The sequence below is a fragment of the Microcaecilia unicolor genome, chromosome 2 (genome assembly GCF_901765095.1).
Source record: "Microcaecilia unicolor chromosome 2, aMicUni1.1, whole genome shotgun sequence".
NCBI lineage: Eukaryota > Metazoa > Chordata > Amphibia > Gymnophiona > Siphonopidae > Microcaecilia > Microcaecilia unicolor.
Window position 1 is genome coordinate 575,164,927 of NC_044032.1, and position 16,069 is coordinate 575,180,995.

At 40.5% G+C, this 16,069-nt stretch overlaps 1 protein-coding gene across 3 annotated transcripts in view; it reads right to left on the reverse strand.

Annotated features, from left to right (window-relative positions):
- IRF2 (interferon regulatory factor 2) overlaps positions 1-16,069 on the reverse strand; it is a 160,479-nt gene that overhangs the window by 100,146 nt on the left and 44,264 nt on the right. For 2 of the 3 annotated variants that reach the window (XM_030191502.1, XM_030191503.1), the window contains exon 2: positions 4,780-4,849. The exons of the other annotated variant lie outside the window; for it this stretch is intronic. The gene's annotated coding sequence lies outside the window, so the exon portion shown is untranslated. The remainder of the gene's footprint in view (positions 1-4,779; positions 4,850-16,069) is intronic. 3 annotated transcript variants of the gene reach the window in all.

Sequence of the window (16,069 nt, forward strand, 5' to 3'; positions counted from 1 at the left end):
CAGACAACCTCAACCTACTATTCATCAGTGAAACCTGGATCCACAATCATAAGGACCCCATAATTTTAGATCTATGCCCCCCCAGGCTACAAAATCACTCACTGGACAAGGAAAGAAAAAAGAGGAGGAGGCATAGCACTAATCCATAGATCCCACTTCACCGTAACAACAACAGCCAAGTCCATAACACCCCAACTTGAAATCGCCTCAGTTAAAATCCACCATACAACCTTGCTCGACCACCTAAACATTGTCTTGTTTTATAGACCACCAGGTAACTGGCATGAATGCCAACCACACCTCATGGATTTCATATTGAATACATGTGTATCTAACTCCAATCTACTTATAATAGGGGACATAAATCTACACCTAGAAGACCCTAACTCAACCAATGCACATGAATGCAAGGATTTCCTCCGACTATGGGACCTCAACTGGCCAAATATGCAAGCAACCCATGTCAAAGGACACACACTCGACCTCATCACACACAAACTGTCCTCAGACTTAAACCTAATACTAACAGATACAAAATGGACAGGCATACCAAGGTCAGACCACCACAAATTAAACCTATCCCATGGCGTCTGAATAGGACGTGTGTGAAACAGCTCCTCACTCAACTCCCTCTTGCTGTTTTTTTTTTCCTTAAAAAATACATTTCCATGCCCAAGAGAAGGGGCAAACAGAGGGCTTACCCTGCTCCCTCTGCAAGACAGGAATTTGGACTGATGGACCGTTTCACTGTTCCCTGAGTAGAATTGACTGGGCAACAACCCTTGCTGCAGGAGGGATCGATGAGAGGAGAACCAACCTACCTGCCTGAGGGAGAGACCACTCTGAGCCCAGAGGATGCCGGCAATGCTGGCAGACCAGAGCTCTGGATTGACTAGACCCGATGAGGAGATGTCTGATCTGGGAGCAGGGGCAGACTCTGCTAGCAGAAAGCCGAGTGCAGCAGTGCTGGTGGTTACTGCTGAGAATACCGAAGGAGCAGGAGTTGAATCACAGGAGAGCAAGACTGGCTCTAAGAAAGGAGCTCAGGAAGAGGTAACATTGAAATTATTTCCTAAAAAAACGGAGAAAATAACCCTAGAAAAAATTTGGGATGCTTTGGAATGTTTAGAAGATTCTTTAACCCAGAAATTATCTCCAATAATTAAAGTTACTCAATCAAATCAAGCTAAAATAGTAGACTTGGAAAAACAGTTGGAACAAACTAAAACTTTTGAACAAACAATTATACTTGAAACAAATCAAATTAAAGAGAGTCAAATAACTTTAATAAAAGAAAATGTATATTTACATAGGAAAATAGAAACTTTAGAAAATCTACAAAGGATGAAAACATTGAGATTTATAAATTTTCCTAAAGTTCCAGCAGTGGCTCCTTTAATAACATTTAAAAGATATCTTTCTGAAGTATTAAAAATTACTGAACAATTATTTCCACCTGTAGCAAGGATTTATTATTTGGCTCCCAATGTTAAGAAACCAAGTGAGCGCATAATACCATCTATGGAAACTCCATTTGAGGAGCTAAATTTGAATTTATCACAAACAATTGAAGATGAACTATGTGGAGTACAACCTGCTACATTTATTATAGACTTTGTTCTACAGCCGGATCGTGACTGGATCTTGAAAACTTTCTTTAAACATAGACATGAAGTCTTTCTGAATTGCAAAGTCAAAGTATTTCCTGATATTGCTAGACAAACTCAGAAAAGATGTCAGTCTTTTTTGAAACTTCGTGATCATGTATTGTCACAGGGGGGAATTTTCTGGCTTAATTTTCCTTGTAAATGTGTTGTTAAATTTCAATCTATTAAATATGTTTTCTTTGAGAGTGATCAGTTAGCAAAATTCCTGGACTCCAGACAAGAACAAGCCGTAAACTCTCTGGTGCTTCCTCCATTAGTATCTACTCCGTGATAGGATAAGTGGGAATATGTTCTATTCATTTTTTCCTATGTTAACCAATTTTTGAATAGTGCCTTGCCTATAATTGTGGACTTTAGCAGTAATTATCATTTAATAGATTTTCTTTATAAAATATTTTCTTGTATGGTATGGTAATACTCCTTTTCTGTACAAGTGTTTCTTGTAAAATTCATTAAAATTACAAAAAAAAAAAAAAAAAAAAAAATTAAACCTATCCCAACAATAGCAAAAAAAAAAGGCTCATACTACAATCAAGAACGCACAACCTACACCACGAGAGGCCAAATTGACCCTGTAACATTCTGGCAACAGATCTACAAGAACGAATGGACATCAAAACAGACTCGAAACACTATCTCCTAGATTGGGACAACAGATGTAGAAGCACATTAGACAACATAGCACCACTACAAACAAGAACCTCACGAAGACACAACTTCATACCATGGTTTAACGAAGAACTGAAAAAACTAAAAACACAAGTTAGGAGGCTTGAACGAGCATGGAATAAAATAAAAGATGCAAAGAAAATACAAATATGCAGTAAGACAAACCAAAAGGTCATACTACAAAACCAAAATAGGGCCAGACTACAAAGACACGCATAAACGTTTCCAACTCGTGAACAAATTACTAGACATCACACCGATTATCACAACCAACACAGACACCCCATCAGCAGACAACCTTGCTAAATACTTCAACGAGAAAATTGTAAAGCTACGACTCACATTACCACTTAATACCACCGACCACGAAAAATTCATTGACTGTCTGGACCCAATCCCCGATGAATATCCAGCAGACCGAATTTGGACAAGCTTTGCTCTACTTACTGATGAAACCGTCACCCAAGTGATCAACAGGTTCACCAAATCCCACTGCAAACTGGACATATGCCCCAACAACCTAATAAAATCCTCCCCTCAAAGCTTCATAACGGACCTCATGACGCACCTAAACTACATGTTACAACACAGACTCTTCCCTAAGGATAGAGGAAACATACTACTCACCCCAATACCTAAAGATTCAAATAAAAAAAGCAAATGACATAACCAACTACCGCCCAGTAGCATCTATCCCTCTGGCAGTCAAATTAATGGAAAGTATGGTAACCAAGCAGCTTACCGACTACTTAAACAAATTCTCAATATTACATGAATCACAATCAGGATTTCGATCCAACCACAACACCGAAACTGTACTAACCATTCTCCTAACCAAATTCAGACAAGCAATTGCAACTGGCAATCGTGTACTTCTCCTACAATTCGACATGTCCAGCGCGTTCGACATGGTAAGCCATAAAATACTATTAAACATCCTAGAATACTTCGGGATTGGAAGAAACGTACTTAGTTGGATCAAAGGCTTCCTAACCGCAAGAACATACCAAGTGATATCAAATTCGAATACATCATCACCATGGAAACCAGAATGTGGCGTACCCCAAGGATCACCGCTTTCACTGACCCTTTTCAACCTAATGATGACACATCTAGCCAAATCGCTATCCAATCAAGGCCTTAATCCCTACATCTACGCAGATGATGTCACGATCTACATCCTGTTCAAACATGATCCAACAGAAAACACAAATGAAATCAAACACAGCCTCCAAATCATGAATTCATGGGCGGATGCATTTCAATTAAAACTCAACGCAGAAAAAGCACAATGTCTCATCCTTTCATCACAATATAACACAAACAAACCCACCACTATAAACACCCCAAACTATACCCTGCCTGTTTCAGATAGCCTGAAAATTCTCGGAGTCACAATTGAACGAAATCTCACACTAGAAAGCCATGCAAAAAATACAACAAAGAAAATGTTCCATTCAATGTGGAAACTCAGAAGAGTAAAACCTTTCTTTCCAAGGGAAATATTCCACAGCCTGGTACAATCAATGGTGCTAAGCCACCTAGATTACTGCAATGCAATCTATGCCGGATGCAAAGAACAAATCATTAAGAAACTCCAAACTGCCCAAAACACAGCAGCCAGACTCATATTTGGAAAAACAAAAAACAAAAGCGCCAAACCCCTAAGAGAAAAACTACACTGGCTCCCACTTAAAGAACGTATTACATTCAAAATTTGCACTCTGGTTCATAAAATCATTCATGGCGAGGCCCCGGTCTACATATCAGACCTCATAGACTTATCAACCAGGAACACAAAAAGATCAGCACGCACATTCCTGAATCTCCACTACCCCAGCTACAAAGGACTAAAATATAAATCAACATATGCATCCAGCTTCTCCTACATAAGCACGCAACTATGGAATGCACGACCTAGCTAACTTCCGAAAATCACTAAAAACCAACCTGTTCAATAAGGCATACCACAATGATCCATCCTAAATACCAGACAACGAAACTCATACCAGAACTGGACAAAACCGGACTCTCTATACTTGACTGCCTCAGTTACTTTGTCACGAAGAAACTTTAACGTAATACCACTTTATTTCTCATTCCGAATATGAATTCTCTATACTTGACTGCTTAATCTGCTCTGCCACTTATGAACTTTAATGCAATACCACTTTGTATTTCTCATTCCGGAAATGGCGATCACCATTACGGAATAATGTAAGCCACAATGAGCCTGCAAATAGGTGGGAAAATGTGGGATACAAATGCAACAAGTAAATAAATAAATAAAGTTGTACAGAATTGTAAATTTTAGAAGGATGAGATCAGCATGAGGACTTTGATGTGCTTGGAAAGGTTATAAGAAAACAGTAGACTATGTCTAAGGAGCAAATAAAAATCCCTACTAAGTTCCTTTGAATGTCATTAATGTCAAATGTCTTACGTTTTTGGGCAGTTTTGAAGTTTCTTTCTAGTATCCTGATCATAAGTTCACTGCTGCAGTAGAGTCTATCCTGGAAAAAAGTAAACATTAGAGATGTTTACTAACCATTCTCTGAAGGTTCCTTGGGTGGAATTGCTGGGTGTTGCAAAAAAAAAAAAAAAAAATCACAAAATAAATCCTCATCATAAAATCTATACTACAAGATTTATGTGTAAAAACAAACTGTATGATCTTCGGTAGTACAACATAATTTTTAAAGGCCAGAGTACTACAACTGGAACAAAGTGGCACAAAGAACCTTCTATTACAGCATGTACAAATTCTGAAGAGAAGGTGCAAATGGGGAAAACAAAATATATGAAATGGTTTCTTCTTTCTTCTGGCCACATTCAACTCTGCATAGAAGCAAGCTGCAACTTCACTATTCGAACAGAAAGATATATAAAACCAAGTCTATTTACAATATTGAACTCTGTACTTATTTTTTCTTTTGCTATTTTTTTTATCTTGCATTTTTTAAAACTTGCTTTAAACAGCACTCAATGACCATCAAGAATCTGAAAGTCTTGCATTAAAGTCAAAACAAGAAGGCATTGGCAAGAGTTCTGGAGAGTCACGTGTGCAATGAATGGAATTAGCTCCCAAGATAACTATGAGTATAAAAGAAGAGAGACTTTTTTTTCTTTTTGACTTGATGCATTTCCAAATCTGTGTTGGGTTTGTTGCGCTGCTGTAATCTGAAAACAGAATTTTTCCCCACTCAAAAATCAGCAGATTTTTTTTTCCCTCAGTCACATTTGGTAAGATGTTTGGTTGGTGGGGATGTGTCCTGATAGCAAGTAGGATGATAATATATGGGGTAAAGATGTGCACATGACTGGTTAACCTTGAGTATTGTTGAGTTTATGGTATTCTTTTAACCTTAAGTGATATACAACAGCAACTCAAATAAAATTGACACAGCTATAATTAACATTGGGCAGGTATTGGGTTGGTTTTCTTGGCCACATATGATTACAAGGATTAAACTTTACTGGGGAAGTAGTGTGTACACATTATTGTTGTGGGCAGATTTAAAACTCTAGGGATGAAGGCAAGTCTTGCATCACCAGAGAGTCGGAGAGTCTTGCAGGAACCAGAGAGTCAGATTGAATTGTCAGTTTTCTTAGTAGAGAGAGGTAAATAGTGGTCTGCCCCAAGGATCTGCTTTCTGAAAACCCAAATATAAAGTCCCATTGTCAGGGGCATAATCGAAAGAGAAGGGCGCCCATCTTTCGACACAAATCGGGAGATGGGCGTCCTTCTCTCAGGGTTGCCCAAATCGGCATAATCGAAAGCTGATTTTGGGCGTCCTCAACTGCTTTCCGTCATGGGGATGACCAAAGTTCACGAGGGCATGTCGGCAGCGTAGCGAAGGCGGGACGGTGGCATGGTTAAGAGATGGGCGTCCTTGGCCTATAATGGAAAAAAGAAGGGCATCCCTCACGAGCATTTGGCCGACTTTACTTGGTCCCTTCTGTTTCATGACCAAGCCTCGAAAAGGTGTCCGAACTGACCAGATGACCACCGGAGGGAATCAGGGATGACCTCCCTTTACTCCCCAGTGATCACCAACCCCCTCCCACCCCCCCAAAAAAAACCCATTTTTTGCCAGCCTCTATGCCAACCTCAAATGTCATACCCAGCTCCATCACAGCAGTATGCAGGTCCCTGGAGCAGTTTTTAGTGAAGCCAGTACACTTCAGGCAGGCGGACCCGGGCCCATCCCCCCCCCCACCTGTTACACTTGTGGTGGTAAATGTGAGCCCTCCAAAACCCACCCGAAACCCACTGTACCCACATGTAGGTGCCCCCCTTCATCCTAAGGGCTATGGTAGTGGTGCACAGTTGTGGGGAGTGGGTTTTGGGGGGCTCAGCACCAAAGGTAAGGGAGCTATGCACCTGGGAGCAATTTGTGAAGTCCACTGCAGTGTCCCCTAGGGTGCCCGGTTGGTGTCCTGGTATGTGAGGGGGACCAGTGCACTACGAATGCTGGCTCCTCCCATGACCAAATGCCTTGGATTTGGTCCTTTTTGAGATGGGCATCCTCGGTTTCCATTATCGGCGAAAACCAAGGTCAACCATCTCAACATTAAGATCGACCTAAATGTTGAGATTTGAGCGTCCCCAACCGTATTACCGAAACGAAAGATGGACACCCATCTTGTTTCGATAATACGGGATGCCCCGCCTATTCGCGGGGACATCCTCAGAGATGGGAGTCCCTGTTCCATTATGCCCCTCTTTGTATAGGACATTTAGGTTCCCTTTTACTAAGCTGTGGTAAAAAGTGGCTTTAGTGTGTGCTTAAATGCGTCATTCCCATGCGCTAATTTTCTCATTAGTGAATAACCACTTACACCTATTTTGTAGGCCGTACGGGCTCATGTGCTAATTGGTCAGCACGCTGCAATGTAGCTGTGCTAACCAATTAGCCCCCGACCCACCCCCAGGAGATCCCCCAGTGAGGGAAGCACGCATACATGCAAAAATTACTATGGGATGACTGAGTATGCCTACGGTAAGCTCTTTTATGCTGCAGTAAGCACACGCAGTGCTTACCATAGCTTCATAAAAGGGTCCCTTACGTAGTAATTGGAACATCCAATTCAGGACGCTCCCATTTCCTTCCATATTTTACAAAAAAGGCTACATTCAACGCAACGCCTTTATAAAGAAGGCATAGGGATGCCAGAAAATACATATGTATTTGCCAGCATGTCCAACAGCAGACGTAATTCCACAAGAACTACACTTCAAAAAACTACTTGGGGCTTTACATATGTGAGCAAGGTAACTACACGTGTGAGTGCTGATCTTTCAACTTACAGACAGAACATACAACAGGAGCCAATAAGGAGCAAAGTGAAATACCTCTTTTTGCACTTTTTGATATAGTGTTAGATACCAATGAGGTGAGCACAACTGCCCCCTCAATCACTGATGGAGGCAACTGATGCTTATACATCTCTCAGTGCAGGTGTAAATTCCAATAGAAAGATATAAATATATATATATATTTTTAATATATGGGCCCAATATTCAAAAGGGTTTAACCAGGCAGGGGAGGATTCTGCACAGTTAAACCCTGCTGAGCTAGTAGAAATGCTGAATATTGCCTCTGACTGCTGCAGCACTGTCCCCCAGGGTGGTCCGAGGTGGAGCTTAGACTGAGCTGGAATTTAACCATTTAGGGGTAATATTCAGTTCGCTAACCGATTAAGTAAATGGATAAAGTTAGGACAGCAAAAAGGCTGTCCTACATTTTTCCACCAAGCTAACTGGGCACCGGTCTGAACATCGGCCACACTGCCTGGTTAACTTCCAGGTGACCGCTCTTACCTGGATATTCAATGCCGGACCTTAGACATGGCCCAACACTGAACATCTGGGCTTAATTCAGTCTGCAGCTATCAGTGGCTTCAAAACCACTGACCCCCGTGGGCTGAATATTACCTCCCTGGTGCATTCCCACTCTAACATGGGAAACATATTTTCTTGGACTGCCCAAACCACACTCAGAAAATTCCCCCTTTAAACCTTCAAGTCTTGTACTACTACTATTTTACTACTACTATTTAGCATTTCTATAGCGCTACAAGGCGTACGCAGCGCTGCACAAACATAGAAGAAAGACAGTCCCTGCTCAAACAGCTTACAATCTAATAGACAAAAAATAAATAAAGTAATACTACTTGTAGAATTTACACGTCAATAGCAGCATTGTAAAATTGTCATTTACACGTGTATGCTATTTACATATGTAAATGTCACTATTTACATTAGTAAAAGGAATGAAACTCTTCTAACACATTGGTAAAGCATGACTTTGCTAACTCCAGGTTGTCTCTGCCTCAGTAAGCTGTGTTTATCCATATAGCCAGTAATTTTGTTTTTCAGAATAGCTCTTACCATTGACCCCAGCATCAGGCTCTTGCAACTATTGTTTCCTAGATCACATTTGGAACTCTTTTTAAAGGCTGGCATATTAGCCATTCTCCAACCTTTGAGCACTGTAGCTGACCGTAATGATAGATTACTAGTATAGGTCTACCATTTTCCCTCTTAAAGGACAGAAGAAACAAGGGCTGATTTAAGTGAAACTAAGAGGCCAATTTAGGGAGGAATGAAGGCACCATGCGAATGGAGACTCCTGCCTCAGTGAAGTGCAGAAAAGGCTCCCTACAGAACAGCATATGAAGATCTGACACCCTGCGCACCAAAGATATTGCCATCAGAAAGACAGACTTCAAGGTAAGATCTTTTGAGTGTTGCTTTCCAAATGGGCTCAAAGGGCACTTTTTGTAGTGACCTAAGGACCGAATTATGGTTCCATTCAAGACAAGGAGAATACAGATGCGTTGGAGACAACTAACCCTCTTTAAAATGCGTACCATGTTCAGATGCATGGACAGGAAGAAACCCTGAACACATTTATATCCCATATTATATAATATTATGAGCTGAAAGGGATAACTCTACAGCATGCAAATTCACTAATCCTCTTTCCAACTTAGTGGTTTATATCTGTTGACATAACGAGACTGAGATTTGCATATAGTCGGGGCAGTAATCTCAAGGAAAGACTATCACCGGCAGTATTGAGAACCCCGCCAGTGGAGATGACAGAAGCACCAGGCCATTATTTTATTTATTTATTTATTTATTGTTCATTTGTATCCCTAGCTGTGGAAGCTGTCAGATGTGCAGGCCGATGATTTGTGCTAAAGAATTTGTGGATCCCCAGTCTAATAAAACATATACTCTAAGCTCCAGGACCTCATGCACTTGAAAATATGTAGTGTATTGTATCCAATGCCCCTGCAATAAATTATATGTAGGGCAGACATCACGGAAACTACTGACCCGTTTGACAGAACACAAAAGCAATATCAATGTCAAGAAAGCGGACGCTCGGTTAGCAATGCACTGTGAAGAACAGCATCATGAGTTTGAGAGTCTATGGTGTATTGTTCTACAGCAACTTACTCTAAGTGGTAGAGGCAGGGACAATAAACGCCATCTGGCCCAAGTAGAGCAAAGATGGATCTTTTGTTTAAAGACAGTATTACCAACAGGTCTGAACCTTAGATTCGAATGGAACCATTTTCTCTAAACATTTTTTAAAAGAGCCACATAGTTGATTAGGATTGGATACACTCTAGTGGAGGCGTCTGACGTCAGTCTTTAAATACAGGCACCATATTCAAAGAAGGATACACTAGAGAGCTGTAGTAACGTGGCCCTGGACGCCAGAACAGTGATGTGAGAAAATGCGTTTTATAACAAAGTTGCTCTATGAGTATGGTTATATTGTTGCCAGATTTCTGAAGTGCTTTTTGTATTTTGTAGAGAGACTCACCACGAACCCTGAAGAAGGCTCTTCAAAACTTTGACCATAATCAGCCGTGGCTCTCCGAGAACAATGGGCAGCTAAGACAGATAAGTTAATTATATTAAAGAAAAAAAGAAAAAAACTAAAAGAGAAAACGTATATTAATGAAAAGCCTATAATCACAAGGAAGAGGTGCTGAGCCGATGATGAGAGTGAATGCTCCCAGTTAAAGTAGGCTGTGCCACGATATAAGGGTGCACTTTTGAGGCACTGTCATCCTCCTTATATCCCCCCCTTTTTCCGCTCGGAGATTCGCTAAAAGCGGAAGGTATCAGTTGATGTCAACAGATATAAACCGCTAATTTGGAAAGAGGATTAGTGCATTTATATCCCATATTAAACATGAAGAAACCTTGGACCATTTAAAATCTTTTTATTTTCCTGTACCTAGATCAAAACAGAAAGATGGTTTGTGACAACTTGGTCCTTTTGTTTTGTGAAATGCAGTTGTATATTATAAAAATGCACTTAATATTGTTTATTACTACTATTTAAAAGAGAGATATTGAATAATGAGGCCAGAGCTACCTTCATGTAGAAGTCCAGAGTCAGTCTAAATGTGTCAACATTTTCCAGTTCTGTGATATATATTTATTTCTTCTTCAAGTCTGGTTATAAAAAGAATGCTTTTTCTTGATTGGGTGGGTGGGGGTGGTAATCTTTGTCTCCTGGCTGTGTGTTTGAATATAGATGAGTCCTGGGAATAATGATGCCTAAGGGAAAGCAGCAGTAGAACAGTTGGAGCTGAATGACATTTATGTTTTCCAAATGGTGATGAATAGCAATGCGAACAGAATTATGTTATTTATACGACCGTGTCTGCCTCGGATGGTAGTTAGGGTAACCCTTTCACACAAAAATAGTCACAGTCCACAATTTGGTAATTATCACGCTGGGATTGGCTCAGAGACTTCCAGGTCTCTCAGCTGAGTGAAGCACTGCCAAAAAAGACGTTTTTATTATTGGGGGGGGGGGGGGGGGAAATGACGGCCAAAATGGGCAGTTTGTTTTGGATGGGCGTCCTCAACTCCACTGTCAAGCCGCATCGGAGGGGGTGAGTGGCACGGCGTCTTGGGGGGGGGATGACGGCCAAAATAGACGTCTTTTTTGAAACGGAGCGCTATTTTTTTTGTTTGTTTTTGATGAGTGAAGGAAGTCCATAAAGGCCATCCCTGACGAGCACTTGACTTCCCCCCCCCCCCCCCCGATTTTTTGTTTTAATTACGTTTGTAGCAGTTTTTCAATCCCGCACAGCCCCAACGAGAGGTACAGACCTCTCGTTAGATTTTCCAGCATTAAGGCAATCGAAAAAGGTTAGTGCATCTCATTACAATAGGGTTTCTACACAATTTGCTCATCTGCATTCCATTTTCGTTAGCTGCTACTGTCGTCGGAAAAAAGTCTTTAGTGCATGCCAGGGTTTACTACTTGCTCGTTAATGGCTCGTTAAGTTTAGTGCATCTGGCCCTGAGAAAATTGCCAGTTAAAAAACAGAGACAGCAAGGAGACGTGTAAAGTAGAAGCATAGAGGACAGATAATGATACTTAAGCCATTCTTTGTTTTGTCTCACTTACCACAGTTGTCAGCTAACTGAACCATGCTGTTATTTATCATTCTTTTTCCACACCCTGCCCTGAACCTTTCAATGCCTTCTATGTATCCCCACACCCATGCATCTTCATATATATTTATGCATCACCTAAACTACACTGCATGCATCTGACGAAGTGGACTCTGGTCCTCAAAATCACAAGCCTAGATAAATTGGTTAGTCTATAAAGTGCCAATATGTAATACTGTAATGCTATTTTTTGACAAAATTCAGATTAGTAAATTTATAAGGCTCCAGAGATGTGCTGCTGGTGCAGCTGCGCAGGTTGCGTTTATGGCTCAGGACACTCCTGTACAACTCCAGCTCAAGTCAAAGTACATTCTATTTCTGATGATGATTACAGAATTCACTCTATTTATGATCTTGGAAGTGGACTGGAATTTGTAATTAAATATGAAGATGGATAGTCTTCCAGGAGATCCTCCTCAGAACACAAATGCCTCCAAGTTTAAATAGATGAAGGGGCTCAGTTTCAGAGCACTTTGACTTACAAAGTTCCATAGGTTACTATGTAACTTTGTAAATCTAAGTGCTTTGAAAATATGCCTCCCTGTAACTTTGTAAGTCTAAGTGCTTTGAAACTAAGCCTCTACGTATCTTAAGGGGTTTGAAATTTGGTGTTTTTAGATTTTCCATATGTATATTATACATATTACTCCCCAAGGCATCGAGCCAAATAAGATAAACATTCCACATGAAACAGATAGCAGCTTGGAATCATTATGGATAGAAATTCCATGTGTGAAGGGAAGGAGTATTCTTATAGGACTGTACTACCATCCGCCGGGACAGAATGAACAGATAGAGAAATGTTTACAGAGATTAGGAAAGCTGGCAAATTGGGCAATACTATAATAATGGGTGATTTCAATTACCCCAATATTGACTGGATAAATGTTACATCAGGGAGTGCCAGGGAGATAAAAATTTCTAGATGTAATAAATGACTGCTTCTTGGAGCAACTGGTCCAGGAACTGACAAGGGGGGAGCCATTTTGGATCTGGCCCTTGGTGGCATGCATGGTATAGTGTGAGAGACGGTGGTGTTGGGTTCCTTGGGAAACAGTGATCATAACATGATCAAGTTTTATCTACTATCTGGGATGAACCCAGAAAGAAAATTTACTGCAGCTGCATTTCATTTTCGAAAGGGCGACTATATAAAAATGAGGAAAATGGTTAAAAAGAAACTAAAAGGATCTGCTGCTAAGGTTAGGACACTAAATTAGGCATGGACGTTATTCAAAAATGCCATCTTGGAAGTGCAGACCAGATGCATTCCATGTATTTGCAAAGGTGGAAAGAAAAAAAACCAACAGCCACCATGGTGAAAAAGTGAAGTAAAAGAGGCTATTAGAGCCAAAAGACTGTCCTTCAAATAATGGAAAAAGGACCCAAATAAAGAAAATAAGAAGCAACATAAGCACTGGCAAGTCAGATGCAAAGCATTCATAAAGAATGCTAAAAGAGAATATGAAGAGAAACTTGCTGCAGAGGCTAAAATTCACAACAACAACTTTTTCAGATACATCAGAAACAGAAAGCCAAGGGAGTAAAAGGGGCACTCAGGGAAGACAAGGCCATAAAGGAGAAACTGAACTCTTTGCTTCTGTCTTTATAGAAGAAGATGTAAGAGATCTACCTGTATCAGAAATGGCTATCAAAGGTGATGATGCAGAGGAATTGAAAGAAATCTCAATGAACCTGGAAGATGTACTGAGCCAAATTGACAAATTAAAAAGTAGTAAATCACCTGGATCAGATGGCATACATCCACGGGTACTCAAAGAACTCATGTCGTTAAAATCGTCCGTAGTATCTGAAGATTGGAGGGTGGTCAATGTAAAGCTGATTTCTTAAAAGGGTTCCAGGGGTGATCTGGGAAATTACAGACCGGTAAGCCCAACTTCAGTGCCGGGCAAAATAGTGGAAAGTATTATAAAGAATAAAATTACTGAACAAATAGACAAACATGGTTTAATGGGACAGAGTCAGCATGGGTTCAGTAAAGGAAAGTCTTGCCTCACCAATTTGTTTCATTTCTTTGACGGTGTGAATAAACATGTGGATAAAGGTGAGCCAGTTGATGCAGTGTATCTAGATTTTCAGAAAGCTTTTGATAGAGTTCCTCATTAGAGACTCCTGAGAACATTAAAGAGTCATGGGATAGGAGGCAAGGTTCTGGTGTGGATTAGAAAACAGAGAGTAGGATTAAATGCCATTTCTCTCAATAGAGGAGGAAGGTGAACAGTGGAGTGCCACAGGGATCAGTACTGGGACTGGTGCTATTTAACTTATTTATAAATGATATCGAAATCAGAACCATGAGTGAGGTGATTAAATTTGCAGATGACACAAAACAGGTTGTTAAAAGATGTGCAGACTGTGAAATATTGCAGGAAGACCTTAGGAAATTGGAAGACTGGGTATCCAAATGGCAGATGAAATTTAATGTGGACAAATGCAAGGTGATGCACATTGGAAAGAATAATGCAGATCATAGTTACCTGATGCTAGGTTCCACCTTGGGGGTCAGCACTTGAGAAAAAGATCTAGGTGTCGTTGTAGATAATACACTGAAATCTTCTGCTCAGTGTGTGGCGGTGGCGGCCAAAAAGGCTAACAGGATGCTAGGAATTATTAGGAAAGGGATGGTGAATAAGACCGAAAATACTATAATGCCTCTGTATTGCTCTATGGTGCGACCACACCTTGAGTACTGCGTTCAGTTCTGGTCGCCGTATCTCAAAAAAATATACAGTGGAATTAGAAAAGGTTCAAAAAAGATAAAGGGGATGAAACTCTGCTTGTATGAGGAAAGACTAAAGAGGTTAGGGCTGTTCAGTGTGGAAAAGAGATGGATGAGGAGAGACATGACTGAGGTCTACAAAATCCTGAGTGGTGTAGAACGAGTAGAGGTTAATCGATTTTTTTACTCATTCCAAAAATACAAAGGCTAGGGGACACTCAAGGAACTTATATGGAAATACTTTTAAAACAAATAGGAGGAAATATTTTTTCACTCAACGAAGTTAAGCTCTGGATCTCTTTGCCGGAGGATGTGATAACAGCGGTTAGCCTATCTGGGTTTAAAAAATGCTTGGACAAGTTCCTGGAGAAAAAGTCCATAGTTTGCTATTGAGCTAGACAGACTGCTTGCCCCAGGATTGGTAGCATAGATTGTTACTACTAATTGGGTTTCTGCCAGATACTTGTGATCTGGCTTGGCCACTGTTTGGAAACAGGATACTGGGATAGATGGACCGTTGGTCTGACCCAGTATGACTACTCTTATGTTCTTATCTATGTTAACTGTATTAATGTCCTAGGTGCTGTACAGCTTGTCCTGCACATTACATAACAGAGCATTCTCTTGTGCTTGATCCTTTTTTAACTTTTCAGATATTGGTAAGATCCAAGGGAAATGGAGGGGTGGAGACTAAAGCTCTGTGCTTTTGACGATAAGGACATTCAACAGCCTACTGATGAAGTATTGGAAAATTTTTAGTCTCAGAACCCTCACATTGCATAATTATCAACTGTGCTGGGAAACATAAAGCTGTCTTAACAGGCAGACTAATTACTTATAGTATGAACAAGAAACGAGGGATTCTGTAGCAAGTAGAGCTGTACTGAACAGCATATTTCACTATTCAGCCGAATACAAATAATGGGCATTGAGCTTTAACATAACAATTAACAAAAGAAGCAATGTGAAATCAGAGATCAAGTGTTTATTTCAGTACAATTTAGCACAGTAGAGCCCTAGATTATTCATATTCAAATTTAAATCACTATTCGGCCCTAGTAGCAAGCATAGTTGGGGAGATTCATAAACTGGAGTCATTTTGTAAAGAATGCTGCTAAAAATGTTTTCATACATGTCAGAGTTAAACTGAAATCTCTCCATCCAGTAAAGGCACAAAGGTGAGGTACTTTATATGCACAAAACATGATGAACACGGAAAAGAAGCCCAGGCTGCTCTCTCAGAGTGCTGCAAAGAAAAAACAAACAGATCTCTCTATTATCACCAGCATTAGGAATAAGAGAGGTTGATAGGAGCTTTGGAGTATCCGGGAGACTAGAAGGAGCCCAGTCTCTTGGACTTTGTTTCTGTGGGGGTTGGGGATTTGTTGCAGTGGGTAGATTGGGAGAGGGCTGAATACTAAGGAGGGAATGTTATCTGTTTGATGTCCTTATTTAAAAAGTGCTGTTTTCCGAGATTGGATAAAATGTTTGCTC